This window comes from Somniosus microcephalus, chromosome 8, assembly GCF_052327205.1.
Source record: "Somniosus microcephalus isolate GS21.2 chromosome 8, FLI_Smic_1.0, whole genome shotgun sequence".
Lineage (NCBI taxonomy): Eukaryota > Metazoa > Chordata > Chondrichthyes > Squaliformes > Somniosidae > Somniosus > Somniosus microcephalus.
In genome coordinates, this window is record NC_140994.1 from 40,571,251 (window position 1) to 40,591,233 (window position 19,983).

Sequence of the window (19,983 nt, forward strand, 5' to 3'; positions counted from 1 at the left end):
TACGTGAGCGACCATGCCGACATACAGTTTACAGGAGAAAGGGATGGAGGCCCGCACATCTCTACAGATGCAAACACTTCGTATAACATGCCACAAGTTGCCAACCAAGGTCAAAGCAGATGGCATGCCTCAAGCCGCAGAGTCTCCGCTAGCAGAACGGAAGACACGGTGCAAAGGAATAGGACGCCGAATGGAGAAAGTCAGAGGCAAATCCCCTCTCGGCCCCCAGCCAAGGCAACCCTGGCCCAGGTCCCAGCACCTACGACCTCGCCAAATACCTTGCACGCGCCCAGCTGGTGACTTCGGGGTTAATCAAGTTTGATGACAGGCCAGAGAATTATCGGGCTTGGAAGTCCTGCTTCCGCGATGCCATATCGGGCTTAGACCTGTCGGCAGGACAAGAGCTCGGCCTCCTTATCAAGTGGCTCGGCCCAGAGTCCGCCGGACAGGCCTGCAGGATAAAAGCGGCCAATGTGGGGCAGCTGCCAGAGGGGTTGAAGAAGGCTTGGGTGAGGCTGGAAGAAAGCTACGGCTCGCCCGAAGCCATTGAAAGGGCTCTCTTTGACAGGTTGGCGAACTTTCCGAGGTTGACGAGTAAGGAACCCCAGAAGCTCCACGACCTTAGAGATCTGCTGTCGGAACTCGAAGCCGCAAAGCAGGACGGCTACCTACCCGGTCTATCGTACTTAGACACTTCCAGAGGGGTAAGTCCCATCATTGAGAAGCTTCCATTTAACCTGCAGGAGAAGTGGATAACGTTTGGATCAAAGTTCAAGCTAAAGCACAACGTGGCGTTCCCACCATTCTCTGCGTTCGTTAAATTCATCCGTAAAGAAGCCAAAGCCAGGAACGACCCCAGCTTCAACTTCTTCTCCTCCCAACCAGCACTTGCCAGAAGAGACAAGTTCGACAGACATGGAAAGACACCAATATCTGTCCACAGAATGCAAGTGTCCTCAACTGAGCACACAAAGATTCAGAAGAAACCTGAGGATATGAGCAAACAATGCCCTATCCACAACAAGCCCCATCCTTTAAAGAAGTGCAGAGGCTTCAGGGAGATGTCCCTGGAAGATCGGAAACAATATCTTAAAGAGAACTCTATATGTTTCAGGTGCTGCTCGTCCACGAGCCATCTCGCCAAGAACTGCAAGGTGGATGCAAAATGCACTGAATGTGAAAGTGATCGGCACGTTTCAGCACTACACCCAGGCCCAGCTCCTTGGAAGTCAGAAACGCCTCCTCCCGCATCAGAGCACGGCGGGGAGAGAGAGGGAGCTGCTGGTACGGAGATTACATCCAGGTGCACCGAGGTGTGTGGAGAAGGAGTGAGCGCAAGAGCATGCTCCAAGATATGCCTCATTAATGTGTACCCTGCAGGATGTCGCCAGGAATCTGAAAAGATGTATGCCATACTAGATGAACAAAGCAATCGTTCTCTAGCAAGATCCGAGTTCTTCAACATCTTCAAGGTCAAAGGAAGTCCGTTGCCTTACACGCTGAAGACGTGTGCTGGACTTTCAGAAACAGCTGGCAGGAGGGCCTGCGGTTACGTTGTTGAGTCAGCCGACGGGAAGATTAGTCTCCCCCTTCCTACACTCATCGAATGTAATCAAGTCCCCGTCAACCGTTCTGAGATTCCCACTCCGAATGCAGCTCGTCATCACCGTCATCTGAGACGCATTGCAGATGAGATCCCACCTCTTGACCCAGATGCAAGCATACTTCTGTTGTTGGGAAGAGACATCCTGAGGGTACATAAGATAAGGGAGCAGATCAGCAGTCCACATGACGCCCCTTTCGCCCAAAGGCTAGACCTCGGCTGGGTCGTTGTTGGAGATGTGTGCCTCAAGGGCGCTCACAAGCCATCTCAGGTGAGCACGCTCAAGACTTCCATCTTGGAGAATGGTCGTCCAAGCTACCTTACCCCATGCAGTGGACAGATCCGCGTGGTGTTTGACTCCAGTGCACCATATCAGGGCGCCTCTCTCAACGACGTACTCCTCACAGGGCCTGATCTTAACAACAGCCTCTTGGGAGTGCTCATGAGATTCAGGAAAGAGCCCGTCGCCATCACTGCCGATACCCAGCACATGTTTCATTGCTTCGTGGTGAGAGAAGACCACAGAGACTTCCTCCGCTTCCTGTGGTATCGGGACAATGACCCTAATAGAGACATGGTGGACTACAGAATGCGTGTCCATGTCTTTGGGAATAGCCCATCCCCTGCTGTCGCCATATACGGACTAAGGAGGGCTGCCAAGGAAGAAGACGACGACTTTGGCAGTGATGTGAGAGGGTTCATCGAACGAGAGTTCTACGTCGACGACGCACTGAAATCATTCCCGACCAAAGCAGAGGCCATCAGTACCCTCGGACGAGCCCAGGAACTACTTGCACTGTCCAACCTCAGGCTGCATAAGATAGCCTCTAACAGACCAGTAGTGATGGAGGCATTCCCCCCGGAAGATTGTGCTAAGGACGTCAAGGACCTAGACCTCTTCACTGATGACCTCCCCCTACAGCGTAGCCTAGGGGTGTTGTGGAACATAGCAACAGACACGTTCACGTTCCAAGTCCTAGACGCCAACAAACCCTTCACACGTAGAGGAGTGCTCTCTACAGTCAACAGCCTATATGACCCTCTCGGCTTCTTAGCCCCTGTCACCATACAAGGCAGGCTGCTCCTCAGGGAACTCTCCACACGCGCTGAAGAGTGGGATTCACCTCTCCCTGAAGAGATGGAAGCAGAGTGGGACAGATGGAGAGACTCACTCCAAGACTTACAGGAGATCCGAATACCTCGCTGCTATTCGTCTTTCTCTCCCTTAAATGCCCAATTCAAAGAGCTTTGTGTCTTTGCAGACGCATCCGCTAAGGCCATTGCAAGTGTGGCTTATCTGAAGGTCACCACTCAAGAAGGACAAAGCAAAATCGGCTTCATCTTTGATAGAGGCAAGTTGGCGCCCCAGCCAGACCTCACCATACCCAGATTGGAACTGTGCGTAGCAGAACGCAACCTACCCCCTCACAGCAGTCTAATGAAGCTGCATCCTATCATCGACACCAACGGGCCATCTCGGAGGTGGTTCTTCTTTTGTCACCAGAGGACTCCAGTGACAAGTAGAGTTCGGACTATGTGGAGTCGTTAATGACCCCAGACGGGGAGTGTTCTGGACCGATGGACATTGTGACATCCTGGATGTTTTTCCATGCAATAGCACCCTCTGGTGGCGGTTATTGTGTTAACAGTTTGTAAGCTGGAAAGGTCATCTGTTCCTTTCTTCCTGTGTGAGGTCATTTGACCTTTGTTCCTTTCTTCCTGTGAGAGGTCATTTGACCTTCTTACCTTTCTTCCTGTTGACCCCAGGAAGCAGTTTTACCAGGAAGAACCTGACTTAAGTAATGGAGAATTCCATGAGGGATTTTCAATCCAGTGTAATCTGACTTCATATGTTAGGCCAAACGCAATATCTTTTCACAAATTTGTTCAAGTAAAAGCTTCAAAACAGCAACCGCTTCAGGAAGAATTATTATGAATGAGTGTTTAACTTGCTGGATAGCTAGATAGGAGCACGTCTAGCGCGGCCAGTACAGACTGCATGGATCTTGCTGGAATTTGAAGCCATGGCCTTCTGCTGCCCAATTCTCTGTTCAATGGGCGAGCCAGCTCTCAATTATCTTCAGGTTCAAGAAATCGTTTTGCAGCAAATTCTATTTTAGGAACTTTTACCTATGGCTATTCCCCTCAAATTAGATTAAATAATATGCAGATAATCTATAATAAAACATTGTTTGCCTGAAGTTACACCTCAATTGGCTAAATAGTCTTGTTCCACACTTTCTTATATTCTTCTGACGATGGAGCAGGTTTTAATGCACTGATATACTGTGACACAGTGTATTTCCCAATTACAGCCGGTCTTTGCGGAAAGCACTGAATGGAGGGAAAACACTTCTCCTGAAGGAGGGAGAGTAACGTCAGGCTGTTAACATGCATTGTTAGGGCTAAAGTGTTACTGCTGCCAACCCTTGCTCAGAGATGCATGAGCAGTATGGCATGAAGGCTCTTACTCATGAAAGAAAATACACAGAAAATTGAGACAATTGTTTGATAGTTTATAATTTCACAATGGGAGTTTGCCTCATCCATTGTGGTAAAAGTGGGATAAATGATCGAAAATGTCAATTTGATAATAGTCGCAGAAATGACTCATGAATTATATGAATTTTTCTAAAAATGTTTTGCCCATAGGTAATTGCAGTCATTTGCAACAGTCAGAACAATAAACACTAATTGTGGCAGTATAAATGTCCTTTATTACTGCACAAAGTGTTTTGCTTAGTAAAAGTATGATCAATAAATTGTGGCCATAAATCAATTAATGATCAATTCAAATTAGCCCATTGACTGTAATTTACAGAATAGAAAGACAAGTGTTTATTATTATCACAATAGGGAATATTCCAGTAAATGTTACAAAACCCACAGAAGAATCAAAATTATTGAATATACAGGTTGAGCATCCCAAATCCGGAGATCCGGAATGTTCTGGAATCCGGACTCCAGGACGATTGGTGGCAGGGGTCCGGAATCTGTAAAATGTTCTGGAATCCGGACACCCTGAGGGAGGCTTACCAAAAGTGCAACCTGAGCCCAGGCATTTCCGGACTCGGCACGTGTTTCTGATGTCCGAAGTCTGGAAATATCGCAACCTGGGCTCAGGCGTTTCCGGACTTCGGACATCAGAAACACATTCCGAAGTCTGGAAACACCCGAAACCAGCTCGGCCTCGGTCCCGAGGTTGCCAGATTCCGGGGCCCCGATTTTCGGGCAGCTGTCGGGCGGCTTTTCATGCGGCCGTGGTCCGAAAATCACGGAAAAAGCGGGTCGGGACCCCCCCGCCTGATTCCCCGCTCTGTCCGACTTTCGGACTGCCGTTTCCGCGCGCCCCGCTTCAGTCCCGCCCGCCGCTGGCGGGACTGCTCGTCGGAGCACTAATCACCAATGATCACCTTGTTAAGGACGATTTTCCCGTGCCGTTGCGACTTTGGGGCTTTCCCCACCTGAAACCCACCTGCGGGGAACCCCGCCGATGAGAGCTGGCATGAAAACAGCTGGCTTGCTTGCTTGCAGCAGCAGGTCGCTGAGGGCTGAAAAGATTTAAAGAGGCAGCATTTGCAGGCTGCAGGACCTTGTTGATCAAGGCTTGGGGGAACGATTTGAAGCCTTAGGAGCAGCTGCAGAGAGTTGGAGCCTCACACACTTCTTCAGTGTGAGCTCCTGGGAAGCCCCTCTCACCACCCTAACTCAGGACCTCCTCAACCGAGGCATCTGCTAGAAGCATGGGAGGCCTTTGGCACCTTCCCTTCCTGGCATTAGAGGATCTCCAACAGCAGAGGTGACAGCAGCAGAACCAGGAACAGCAGGATGATTACCAGGAGCACCAGGCTGCTGCTCACTCACCTGAAGCTGCACAAGCCAGAAGGGGCCAGCGCTTGGAAGTGGCTTGAGAGCACCTTGCTGCACTTTAGGGGGCCAGTGGGACCCGTTTCTGCACTGGCAGTCCTACTCAGAAGGACTTCCATGAAGATCTGGTTTCTCTGTTCAACAGATGGCCAACGCTCCTCAAGAGATGTCATTCTCTTATGAGCACTCACCATGTTTTCCGTATGCTGGCGAGTTATCTCCTCCATGGAGGTTGCCAACCTTTCCATGGTGCTGTGTTCATGCACCAATGACTCCACAAAGGCTCTGCTCATGGTCGCTATGGACTCCTCCATTCGCTCCACACTCACAGCGACCCTGGAGACAAAACCTGCCAGAGACTCCTGCATCTGTGCATGGAGATCCATCACCTCTTCTCTTGCAGATGGACCCAGAGGCAGAGGGTCGTCATGCAGCACAGCTGAGCTGAGCTGGCAGAGTCCTGCACCCTCCGACGAGGACTCTCCACTGCTGTCCCTGTCTCCAGAATCTGCTGAGGCTCACTTGTGAGATGTGAAACACCAGGTGACAACACTACTTTATGTCCCGAAGGTCCCCCCGAGGTGTGAGTGTCTGCGCTGGTGCTGGGTGCGCTTACCTCTGCTGATGCTGCGCCCTCAGAGGTTGGAGTTTCCTCTGAGGAGTCTGGCTGCACAGCCTCTTCCTCCTCCACAGTGAGGACGGGGGCTCTGGATGGTACTGTGGGGGAGTAAAGGAAGGAGTTAGAGATGCAATGCCAAGGTTCTTCTGGTGACTCCCAGCGAGTTGGCATCTGCTGACACCTGCATCCATGCAGCATTGGTCTCAGTGGGAGGCCTCTTCCTCCCTGACCTAGGGAAGAAGACCTCCCTGTGGGCCCTAACCCCATCCAATAATGCCTGCAGTGAAGCCTCATCGAATTTGAAGGCAGCTCGGCCTCTGCCACTGGCAGCAGCTGGTGCAGGCTCCTCTGCCATTGTGCAAGAGTGGTTGAGAAGCCTGCAGAGGTGGAGAAGCTTGCTGGACACTTTGAAAGCACCACGAATGATGACATCATAGTGTGGGGATTTCGGACTCGAATTGGACAATTAGCAAGGCTTCCCACATGCTGGGAATTAATTGGCCACTTGAGGGAAAATTGCGTGGAGCTGGCTGACACATTTTTATGTGTGTCAGAAACCCCACATTCGGGGAAATCTGACCATTCCCCACACAAGCCGAAAATCGGGGCCGGGATGTTCTACTTGTATTTAAAAAAAAATCATTCTTGAGATGTGGGCGTCGCTGGCAAGGCTGGCATTTATTGCCCATCCCTAGTTGCCCGAGAAGGTGGTGGCTGGCTGCCTTTGTGAACCACGATTGGCGGTTTGATACAACAGATTGTGTCGCTAGGCCACTTCAGAGGGCAGTTAAGAGTCAGTCATGTTGGTGTGGGACTGGCGTTACATGTAGGCCACACCCGGTAAGGATGTCGGGTTTCCTTCTTTAAAGGATACTAGTGAACCAGTTGGGTTTTTACGATAATCTGATGGATTCATGGTCACTTTTACTGACAACCAGCTTTTTATTTCCAGATTTTTAAAACTGAATTTTGAATTCTCAATCTGCCATGGTAGGATGTGAACTCACATTCTCTGGATTATTTGTCCAGGCTTCTGGATTACTGGATCAGTAACATTAACACTACACTACCATACCCATAATAAATAATAATGTTACATATTTTACCTTGGTTACCAACAGATTTTCATACTGTTTAAAATTACTACCATCAAAAACTGCTATAAGCTGTCAGAGAAAAAAATGACATTTTAATTAAGGTCTCAAACTGTTTAATATATTCAGTGACCTAAAAGTAGATCCGACTGGCATCTCCAGACTGGCAAGGTAATTGCTAGATTGAAGACAATAGATATTGGGATTCCTCTGTGAATACCCACCTTTGGCAAGTAGACAAAGCTGCTAATAGCATAGACTTGTGCCTGAGAGAACCATATTAATGCATGCTGGGAGACTGCTGTACTGTACACACTCTCAGCCTGTGACCTTGAAATGAAAATCGGGCGGTTTCTATAACGCACGACCAATCTGCAATGCTAGTTTTACACCCAAGTGGCAAGTTGAAAATCTATCCCATGATTTATTGTTTTATTTCAGCCAGTCAAAAAATGTGAAGTCAGAGTATGACACAGTAGCTGTGTTGCCAGAGTGCTACGGGCAGAACGGTGGGCTGTCGTAACATTTTTAATATCTTATTAGTGGATCTCCTCTGGTGTTTTTCATGGTAAATCAGATGATACTGTGTTTTATAAAGAGGGGAATGTTATACTATGTAATACACATTGGGCCGTATTTTGCGACCCCCAGGGGTGCATATGAGGTGTGTATGTGCCTGTAGGGGCCGCACAAGATCCGGGTTTAGGCACGCGAAGCGCATGCACTAAAACCTAGCACTTGTGATCTGTCAAGAATCTTCTTGACAGATCCTCCTCATCCCAGGAAATTCTTATGCCTGGTGTAAGGCCTGCTTTTACCAGCATAAGAGTTTTAAAAAATAGAAAAATAAAATGTTAACACTCATTTATACATTAAAAACCCTGTCCAATACGGTAAGTTTATTTTTAGCCCCGTTAAAACATATAGGCCTAGAAATTCGGTGGAGCCCCAAACGGGGCGCCAAGCTCACCTGGGCACCGGAGTTACCGCTGCGAACAGAGCAGTTGCGCCCGCCGGAAATTCAGTTGGAGCGCCCCAAGAGGGACGCGGGGCGCTGCTCGAGGCGGCCTGCGTCCCTCTTGGGGCGCTGAAACTGAATATTGCAGCGCAACGTGCCGCAGCGCCACACGCTGCGACACGGCGCGCTGCGGTACTGCAGGCCTTCCTCCCCTTCTTAAGGGGGAGGGGCCTGCACCAGCACGATGACCGATCGTGAGTGCCGGCAAAAGAGCCCGGCACCGAGGAGAAGTGCCGGGCTCTCGGGACACAGCTGGCACTGCCCGGGGGGGTGGGGGGGGATCAGGATGCCGGGGACGGAGGTGCTGGCAGGCGGCCACCGAAAAAATGGCCGCCTCGCACCTCCACCTTAATTTGCGCCACTACCGCCATAGGTAGGCCCCGTGAACCGGGCGCGATTTGCGATCGGCGTTACAGAGGCGGGCGCGACCAAATATCGTGATCGGGGCGGTAGCGGGGCGCTGCGCACACCGATGACATCATCGGTGGCGGCGCAGCACAACAGGCTAACGCCGCCATTAGCGCCCCGGTAAATATTGCGGGAGGCGCGGCCAGTGGCGCTAAAGCCACTGAGTGCCCTCTTTAGGTGCTAACTGGTGGCGCAGCCCACCGAATTTCTAGGCCATAGGGCTAAAAATTGAGTAGCGCCCCAATCAGGGCGCTAACTTCGCCGGGGCGCTAAAAGTAGCGCACCGGGAAAATTAGCGTCCCCGCACTGGAAATTGAGTGGTTGCGCCCCAAGAGGGAAGCGGGGCGCTACTGGAAGCACCCCGCATCCCTCTTGGGGCGCTGTGAGTCAATATTGCGGCGTTATGTGCCGCAGCGCCACACGCTGTGGCACATCGCGCCACGGTATTGCAGGCCTTCCTCCCCTTCTTAAAGGGGAGGGGCCTTGTGCAGCACGAACTGGGGCCCAGCTGGGCCCCTGGGGATCGGGAGTGCAGGCAAAGGGGCCCGGCACTCAAGAGAAGTGCTGGGCTCTTGGAGTGCAGCCAGCACTCCGCGGGGGGGGGGCGCATTTCAGGAAGTCTGGGACGGGAGCGCAGGCAGGTGCTGGCAGGCGGCCAGCAACAGAAATGACCGCCCCGCACCTCGCCTTTAAATTGCGCCTCCCCGGCCGCAGGTACGCCCCCTGACCCCGTCGGAAACTCAGAGGGCGCTCCCGAAGATCGTGGCCGGGGCGTGAGCGGGGCGCTGCGCATGCCAATGACGTCATCGCCAGCAGCGCAGCGCCACAGGGCGCTACTGGTTAGCGCCACCACTAACCTCCCGCTGAATTTTGCAGGAGGCGCGGGCAGTGCCCGGGCGCTTGTTGGTTTGCGTCCTGTTAGCACCCTCTTAAGGCGCTAACGGAGGCGCAACCAACTGAATTTTTCCCCCATATAATTTTTTTTCAAAACATTACATTTTTGTGTAAAATATTTAATTAAATGGCATTTTAATTAATTTTAAATTTTAAATTTTATTTTAAATGTGTTCGTGTATTTTTTAAGTGATCCCCATTCATACTTATGGGACTGCCGTCCGTCCGTACGTATGTATAGATATTTTACAGGTCGGAGGCATCTGCCCGCGGGAGTCCTCCAATCGCAAATGTTGGGCCAATGTATTTTTCTGCTTCTAGAATGAAGCTGTAACCTTTTAAACCTATAAAGTCTACTTGATGTTAAGTAAAAACTGGCTGAATTCATTAAAAGGTTAATTGATATTTAGTCTGCCTTTTTCTCTGGAAGATCAATTCAGACTGCATACATTATGGCTGTGCTACTTTCACATTTTCTGTTTCTAGAAATAATTTCTAAAATTTCCAAATGGCTTCCTTTGTTTCTTTATTTCTTTTAAATTATGACACAGAAGTTTGCATTAGACATTGTGGCTGAGAAATTGGTTTCATGCTGAAAATCGGCGCAAAGTAGGCATCGTGGCTAGCATGTGTGCCCGAAGTTGCCAGCCCCAGGTGCGTTACAAATTGGGCCTCGGGCCTCCTCTACGTAAAACTGACTGCAAACTGCGGATGCTAGTTGGGTCTCTGGTAAATACAGCACACCGCTATAATCATTGCCACTTTATCAGGAGTGTACTGTAGAACCCCCCTCCCCAAACTGTTCAGGTGCCTGAAGCGAGCATTCCGCACCCCTATGGTCCTCTCCACCATCTGTTGGGTTGCCGCCTGTGTGGGCGGTTGTATCATTCTGCTGCTACCTTGTTGGTGACACGGAACAGTGTCATCAGCCACAGCTTCAGGGGGTAGGCCTTGTCCCCCTAGGATCCATCCGCCTCCTTATCCCTCCCTGCTGAAAAAGTCAACAAGCGGAGTGGTGAAGGACAAAGGCGTCGTGACAACTTCCCCAACGCTCAGAATTTACACGCCAAATCCTTTGTTGGGCATCGCAGACAATTTGGACATTCAGCGAGTTGATAAAAGTGGCAGGTTCCTCGAGTGGAGCCTTCAGTGCCACTTGGGTAACATCGACAGCCCACTGCACCCTGGGGAACCCAGTAAGTTTGTGGAAGTTGATAGTCCTGTCTCTTTGCTTTGCAGGCAACATGCTGTATTTGATGAAGTCAGGTGCCCTAGGGAAGAGGGCATCTGTCACCTGTTGAATGCTGACCCTCATGGCTCCCTGGCTGATGTTGCAGAGGTCTCCGGTGAATGAATGGAAATTAATGGGCTCACCATCATTTCAACTGATAAGGTCCTGCAGGAAAGAGACCATGGCTTCAGGTCTTCCTGCAGAATTTCACAGAGGAGTCTAATTGTTTCCTTGGTGAAGCACAGTGTACACATACACGGCGAGTTTGGAGCAGTGTCTGGCATTGGTGCCTCATGCACCATTCTTCCTGCCTCTGCTCCCTCTTTATAAAACGTTTTATTTATTCATTCACAGGATGTGGGCATCGCTGGCAAGGCCAGCATTTATTGCCCATCCCAAATTGCCCTTGAGAAGGAGGCGATGAGCCGCCTTCTTGAACCACTGCAGTCCGTGTGGTGCAGGTACTCCCAGTGCTGTTAGGGAGGGAGTTCCAGGATTTTGACCCCGCGATGATGAAGGAACGGCGATATAGTTCCAAGTCAGGATGGTGTGTGACTTGGAGGGGGTGGTGTTCCCATGCGCCTGCTGCCCTTGTCCTTCTAGGTGGTAGAGGTCACGGGTTTGGGAGGTGCCGCCGAAGAAGCCTTGGTGAGTTATGACCTTTGACCTTCTGAAAGTGTTGAGGAGAGGATTGGGAGTCCTGAAAGTATTGCCTACAGGCACTCAGGACTGCTGATGACAGAACTAACATAACTAAAGATCTCAGTAACAGAGAAGTAGAGAAGAAAATCTGAAAGATCAACTCCAAACTGGAGAGATGAAGCTCCACAGCTTTAATGATCCTCCCAGAATCATGTGAGAGCCACAAATCACATGGATACTAAGTCACCAATGGGCTGCCTTTAACATTATTTTTCAATCTAAGTGGCTGCGACAAGAAAACTAGCAAAAATCCAGGAAATTTACGATGGCCATTGACTCGAATGGAGCTATGATAATCAAGTTTTCATGGTTTTGGTGATGATATTGGCAGAGCAGTGCAAATGTCCCAGGAAATTATGGTGCAGCATGAACAGTGGCGTAACTCACTTACGCCATAATTTCCTGGGACTTTTGCGCTGGAAAATAAACCCAAAGCCGTAGACTGGCAATTCCATTAGCGCAAGTCTCCAGGAAATTCTGGGCCAATACCCCAGTGAAGATGATCTCGGTTTCAGATATAAAGCAGGAAATAGCTGTACTATACCTAACCTGGGAGTGCGTGATGCTGACTCAGGCGCCTGAAATAGGAGTTTCCCATTTCCTGTTGCCAAAATCGCTCATTTTGACAAGCCCAAAAATGTACCAAAAATAATTCCTGTCAAGTGAATGAAACTCAGCTGCCATAATGGTGGTTAACGATGATTAAAAATAATTTGCAGCAGTAATGAGAGATGTGATGCCCAACTAGAAATGTCAGACAGTTTAAAAAAAACAATATAATTTTTAATATAAAAAATAAAAAAGGTGTTCATGGATGTAACATACTCTCAGGATTCAGCTAACAATATAAACAGTCTAAGCTTTCCTCTCATGTTCTGAAATTATCTGAAGCCTTAAAATATGTTTCTCCTGTGTAAGCCATTCATTTTTTCAATATTATTTATTAACCGTTCATCACCATTATTATCCACATACTAACATAGTCATTTTAATATGTTGCAAGCATGCTGTCATAGTCATTCAGAATCAAACATATTCCTGTAGCGATTCGTGTGCATCGCCACTAAATAATCGAGTTCGTCTTCGACGAACTATAAATAAGTTGTTTATTTACAGGAACAGGTTAAATACAACAGGTAAGGTAGCAGGTAAGATGGCTGACTGTAGGAGCACTGTGGTGTAGGTCTTTCCCCAGCGGGGACGCCACGAGGACTGAGTTCGCAGTCCTGTGGAGAGCGTGATGATGTCATTGCGTTTGTGTTGTGATGCCATCACATTGTTCGCGTTTCCCACGCTTAGGGCATCATGTGATGTGCGTCGTTGCGTTGCTGGCCATTGAGGCCGAAGTCGCAAGCGCGGGAGCGGGAGCTGGAGGCCAGGCTGAGCGGTGCTTGCTGTGGGAGCGGAGGATCACATCGCTCCCGTCGGCTGGCCGATGCGGCCGAAGTCGCGAGGCTGGGCTGCGCCGGCGGCCGTCCTGGAAGGCCGAGTCGGGCCGACGGCCGCCGCACGTACGCGTGACGTCAGCGCGCTAGGGCGCGTCTTAAAGGGGCAACGGCCCAAACAGGTAGGTTAAAGGGGCAACGGCCCAAACAGGTAAGTTATACATACAGTAAGGTAAGTTAAAGGGAATTATGTATCTCAATGTAAGGGACAACCGGTGGTACCGCCACATTCCTACATTTCAGTAGCTCTCCACAGTCATTTTATTAAATATAAATATAAAACTGAAATGTTGCCCCTGGCACTGGCATTATCTATTATATAAATAGATCTACCAGCAAATCTCCTCTGTTTAAAAAATAAAGAAAAGTACATATAAAATTATAAAACTTCAGGGGAATAATATGTAAACTACAGATTTTTATCAATTGTTAATCACTATTATGTTAACAATAACTCTAATTAATATGCACATTTTGACTTGATTCTGGTAGACAGTATCCTGTGTTAGACAGGAACTGGTTCTTACTCCACTGCTTATTGAGGCGTAGTCAGTCTGCTAAAACATGAGTCATTCTTTATGTATTTTGTACTTCCATTCGGTTGGAGATTAGCCTTTGCATGGAAGAAGCAGGACTTTGATTACAAAGGCAGACACACGCCACTGATGAAAGCTTTCAGAGAGTTGGGTTTCGAGGTAACAGCAGGTCAAGTGTAGTTGTGCGAACAACGTTTCGATTTTTTATGATACTTTTAGGTAAAAATACATGGGAGCATCTGCAAAACTTTAATATGCAGAACCTACAAATTACTGTTGCAATATTAACAGATTCATATGGCATTCCTCTTTCAGCTATTTTAAAGCATATGTTAACCTGTTTATTTTAAAATGCTTGCAGTGGGCAGTGGAGTGTCACACAGATGCATTAAGTGCCTGTCCGCGAATATCACCAACAATAAGTTCTTGATTTATATTCCATAGAACCAGTGAGTTTAGCTTCTTTAAAGCCATGCAAGTCAAATGAAAAACAAATACTCAATTATTGCAATGACATCAATGAATAACCATTTCGAGTGTATGTATTGGATGTTCTTCCACTACTATTTAGCTATGAAGGAAATAGAGTAGTTAGAGGTTAAAAGCTTTGAGAAAGGGGACAGTTAGCTGATCTGACAGTGTGCAGCATGGCGTGAGAGATAAGAGATTGGCAACAGAGGTGCTTCTATCCTAGCACTTCTTAAAGATTCTCTGTGCTAATTTTGATACTGCACAGTGGCAAATTGGCAGGGCGTATCACAACATCCCAGCAGCTGTCAGGATAAAATGCCCAAAAGGGGGCTAATTAGAAGACTCTGACAGGCACATTCTGCAGCACCTACTGTGACAGAACTTGCACAGCATTCTAGAGATTTAACTCTCTGTATGTCACCAAAGGGATCTTAGGCCAGTACAATAAAGTTATAAAACCCATTGGTGTGGGTTTTCCAAGCCTCTCTGTGCTAAAGTATATCAACTAAGTACATTACTGCACTTTGGTACTTCATATGTACATTGGTATCTGATCTTGTGGCTTTTAGTGTGAGTAACTGACTTAACATGTAAACATGTAGCATGACAAAAAATATACTTTTCCCTCTTGAGAACGAGAAAGCCAATAGGCAGTTTAAAAAAAATCCATATATAGAAATAGTTCCCCTCTGACGCTGCTAATTGATAGAGGCATGAAATAGAATGACTCATCCATCACAGTTCTTCATGTGCAGTTGAAGCTGTACACAAAGAAATTGTTGGCTTCTCCTCCCAGTATCCTCTTGAGTTACTGCATACAATTGATTTTCTCAATTGAGAGATAAGAATGGATGAAAATGATATATTTGATTAAGCAATCCTCAGTGTAAAACATCTAGGGGGAAGAATTGGGTTGGTTTGCGCCTCTCGTTGTGGGATGCTAACAGGAGGCGTAAATTCCCTAGCGCCCGGGTGCGGCACTGCTAATGCCTCCCGCGAAATTCAGCGGGAGATTAGCGTCAGCTGTAGCCGGTACTGCCCCGCCAGCGGTAATGTCATCGCCGTGCGCAGAGCCCCACTTGCGCCCCAGCTGCAAACTTCCCTTGCGCCCCTTGACCTAACGCCGGACGATATGTCCGACAGGATCAGGGGGCGTTTTTGCAGCAGTGGCGGCGCTACTTAACAGGCAGATGTCGAGCGGCCATTTTTATTGTGGCCGACTGCCAGCACCTGCCCCCTTTCACTTTTTTATGCGGGGTGCTGGCTGCAATCGCTCAGCCCGGTACTCCTCTTGAGTGCCGGGCTGTTTCCACGGCACCCCGCTCCCCGGTAGTCTAGCAGGGCCCCTGTGTGCGCCGCGCTAGGCCCCTCCCCTTTAATCAGGGAAGGAGGCCTGCAATGACGTGGCGCTACATGACCGATCGCGGCTGACACCCCGCAGGAGGAGGCGAGAGAGGGCAGGTGCTGGCAGGTGGCCCAAAAAAAATGGCCGCCCGGCACCTGCCCTTTAATTTGCGCCACCCCGGCCGCAAACACGGCACCCTGACCCTGTCGGACATAGCGTCCGGCGGTAGGCCAGGGGGCGCGAGCGAAGTTTGCGCCCAGGGCATGAGCGGGGCGCTGCACATGATGAAGACGTCATTGCCGGAGGCGCAGCGCCGCAGGGCGCTACCGGCTACCGCCACCGCTAACCTCCCACTGAATTTCGTGGGAGGCGTTAGTGGCACCGCGCCCGGGCACTAGGTTTTCCCCCAACGAGTTTTATAAATTCCCCTAAATGCAAAAGCAGTACTGTTTGAAGAGTCTCTCTTCTGCAATTAGAAATGTTGGAGAGGGATTAATTTAAACAAAGGCACTGCAAAAATATTACAACAATGGAGAAGAGAAATATGAGTTTATAGATGGTGGCAGAAACAAGACACAGCTGGAAACAAGTAGAAAAATAGTTAAGCCCCCTGATCTGATTGACATTCAATTCCATTCCAAGATTGCTGTTGTTATTTATTAATAAAGAACTAATGAACCGCTTCATTCACATATTTGTATGATAATTAATAGCAATTTAGCACACTTTATTTGTAGTTGCAAATTTCATCACTAATGAACATTTGGGAAAATTGCTGAAAAGCCTTAAAAACATGCTGTGACTATGGCTGATTCTAGAACTCAAAAGAAAAATGATATGATTGGTTAACAGAAGGGAAAACAAATGTTAACCGTAGAGGCTAGGCTTTCAGGCCCAATCCCACTGGTTTTCTGGCTGATCTGGGAGCAGATAGGACTGGAAATGTGCCCAAGGATGCCTCCAGTCATGTCCCCATTTCCCCTACAACCTACATGGACGGACGGACCCATGCTAATGAAATTAAAATGCGAAGCACAGCCTCCGCCATGTTTCCCACCACTTGCCCTGATTGAATGCTGAGTGCAGTGCGCAAACAGACATCCGGTATTCTGGTATTCATAGGCACTTTACAGCCTTCCGGACTCAATATCGAGTTCAACAATTTCAGATCATAACCTCGGCCCCCATCACATTTTTACTTATTTTTTATCCACACCTTTGTTTTGGCCCTTTCCCCCCAACCTTTTTTTTTCTCTCCCACATGGCAGCTGTTTCCTATTCTGCCAGCGCATTTCACACCTAATCTAGAGCTGTCTTTTGTCTCCACTAGTCCTATCACCATCTCGTCTCGTTTTGAATACCTCTTAATGTCTCTTCACTTCTCTTTTGTTCTCTCCCAGCTTGGCCTTTTAATCTATTTAATTTCCTGGGCTTTTTCAGTCTTGACAAAGGGTTTGACCCGAAACGTTGACTCTATTTTCTCTCCACTGATGTTGCCTGGCCTGCTGAGTTTTTCCAGCATTTTCTGTTGTTAATCCGATATTCTAAGGTCTGCTGAGGGGGCCTCAAGTGTTCAGTGGAAGAGGGGTGTGTGCAAGCGCTTTCAGAGCACAGGCCCCATCAGCAAGGACCAAGGGGTTTTCACTCAAAATATTGTTTTCCTCAGGCAGCTGAAACTTCTTCCGTGTGCTGTGGTTGGACCCGAGACCTGCCACATCTTTGCCCTCAGTCTGACAATGCTTCCTGGTGGAGGCCAGGGAGCACGCCTCCCACAAGCAAATGACCCCGGAGCCAGAAAAATGGCCAGGGTCAGAAGGACATCTCCAGGAAAGGTGGAGGTCCACCCCCTACCAATCGGAAACCTAGGACACGTGGTCCATAAATTTAAAGGTGTCACAAAAACGTTTTCAGACAGATCCTCCTCTGTGTGCTCTGAGAACTCAATTACAAAGAGGTCCTGTCGGATGCTGAGTGCAGCTGACACAGAAGCAGGCACTACATCTCCCATAGCATCGCACAGCACTGTCAACACTTGCATTTCACTGACCAGAGTTGCATTTTGCAGAAAAGAGTTGACCAGAGTTGCAATTTACAAATCACACCCAACATCGACAATTGTAGAAAATGTAATTTAAATTTTCAATGAGAATCACAAGCATAAAAATAACATTAAAACTCGCGCTGACAGTTGAAAATGGCGTACAGTATAGTTAATAGTATATATGAAGGTAAGGACACATGCTGGGATATCGCTGTATGGGATATCGCTGTATGGGATATGGCTGAATGGGATATCGCTGTATGGGATATCGCTGTATGGGATATCGCTTTCTGAGATATTGCTATATGGGATATCGCTGTATGGGATATCACTGTATGGAATATTGCTGTATGGGATATCGCTGTATGGGATACCGCTGTACGGGATATCGCTGTATGGGATATCGCTGTATGGGATATCGTTGTACGGGATATTGCTGTATGGGATATCGCTGTATGGGATATCGCTTTATGGGATATCACTGTTTCGGATATCGCTGTAAGGGATTTTGCTGTATGGGATATTGCTGTATGGGATATCGCTGTATAGGATATCGTTGTATGGGATATTGCTGTATGGGATATCGCTGTATGGGATATCATTGTATGGGATATCGCTGTATGGGATATCACTGTATGGGATATCGCTGTATGGGATACCGTTGTATGGGATATTGCTGTATGGGATATTGCTGTATGGGACATCACTGTATGGGATATTGCTGTATGGGATATCGCTGTATGGGATATTGCTGTATAGGATATTGCTGTATGGGATATTGCTGTATGGGATATCACTGTGTGGGATATCGCTGTGTGGGATATCGCTGCAAGGGATATTGCTGTATGGGCTATCGCTGTATGGGATATCGCTGTATGGGATATCGCTGTATGGGATATCGCTGTGTGGGATATCGCTGTATGGGATATCGCTGTGTGGGATATCGCTGTATGGGATATCGCTGTGTGGGATATTGCTCTATGGGATATTGCTGTAAGGGATATTGCTGTAAGGGATATCACTGTATGGGATATTGTTGTATGGGATATCGCTGTATGGGATATTGCTATATGGGATATCACTGTATGGGATATTGCTGTATGGGATATTGCTGTATGGGATATCACTGTATGGGATATTGCTGTATGGGATATCACTGTGTGGGATATCACTGTGTGGGATATCGCTGTGTGGGATTTCGCTGCAAGGGATATTGCTGTATGGGATATCACTGTATGGGATATCACTGTATGGGATATCGCTGTATGGGATATTGCTGTATGGGATATTGCTGTATGGGATATCACTGTATGGGATATCACTGTATGGGATATCGCTGTATGGGATATCACTGTGTGGGATATCGCTGTGTGGGATATTGCTGTAAGGGATATTGCTGTTTAGGTGTTGCTGTATCGGATATTGCTGTAAGGAATATTGTTGTGTGGGATATTGTTGTGTGGGATATCGCTGTATGGGATATCGCTGTATTGGACATCGCTGTATTGGATATCGCTGTATGGGATATTGCTTTATAGGATATCGCTGTATGGGATATCACTGTGTGGGATATCGCTGTATGGGATATTGCTGTGTGGGATATCACTGTATGAGATATTGCTGTGTGGGATATTGCTGCATGGGATATCGCTGTATGGGATATTGCTTTATGGTATATCGCTGTATGGGATATTGCTGTGTGGGATATCACTGTATGGGATAATGCTATATGGGATATTGCTGTATGGGATATTGCTGTGTGGGATATTGCTGTATGGGATATCGCTGAATGGGATATTGCTTTATGGGATATCGCTGTATGGGATATTGCTGTGTGGGATATTGCTGTGGCTAGAGGAATGGTGCAACGGGGAGGGATTCAAGTTCCTGGGACATTGGAACCGGTTCTGGGGGAGGTGGTACCAGTTCAAACCGGACTGTTTGCACCTGGGCATGGCTGGAACCGATGTCCTAGGGGGAGTGTTTGCTCGTGCTCTGGGGGAGGATTTAAACTAAGATGGCAGGGGGTTGGGAGCCTGAGCAGGGGGCCAGAGGAAAGGGAAACAGGATAAAAGCAAAAGAAAGGAAGGAGAAAAACAAAAGTGGCAGTCAGAGAAATCAACGGTTTAAATCAAACATGGCCACAGTCAATAATAATTCTAATAGGTCTAAGAGCATTAAAAAAATAAGCCTGGTGGCTTTCTGTCTTAATGCGAGGAGCAGTCGTAATACGGTAAATGAATATGATTTGGTTGGGATTACAGAAACGTTAATTAGGAGGGGAAAAATAGAGTATGAGAGTAAGCTTTCAGGGAACATAAAAACTGACTGTAAAAGCTTTTATAGATATGTGAAGAGAAAAAGATTGGTGAAGTCAAGCGTAGGTCCCTTGCAGTCAGAATCAGGGGAATTTATAATGGGGAACTAAGACATGGCAGACCAATTAAATACATACTTTGGTTCTGTCTTCACAAAGGAGGACACAAATAACCTCCCAGAGATGTGGGGGAACATAGGGTCTAATGAGAGGGAGGAACTGAATGAAATCGGTATTTGTAGGGAAATGGTGTTAGGGAAATTGACGGGATAGAAGGCTGATAAATCCCCAGGGCCTGATAATCTACATCCTAGGGTATTTAAGGAAGTGGCCCTAGAAATAGTAGATGCATTGCTGGTCATCTTTCAAAATTCTATAGACTCTGGAACAGT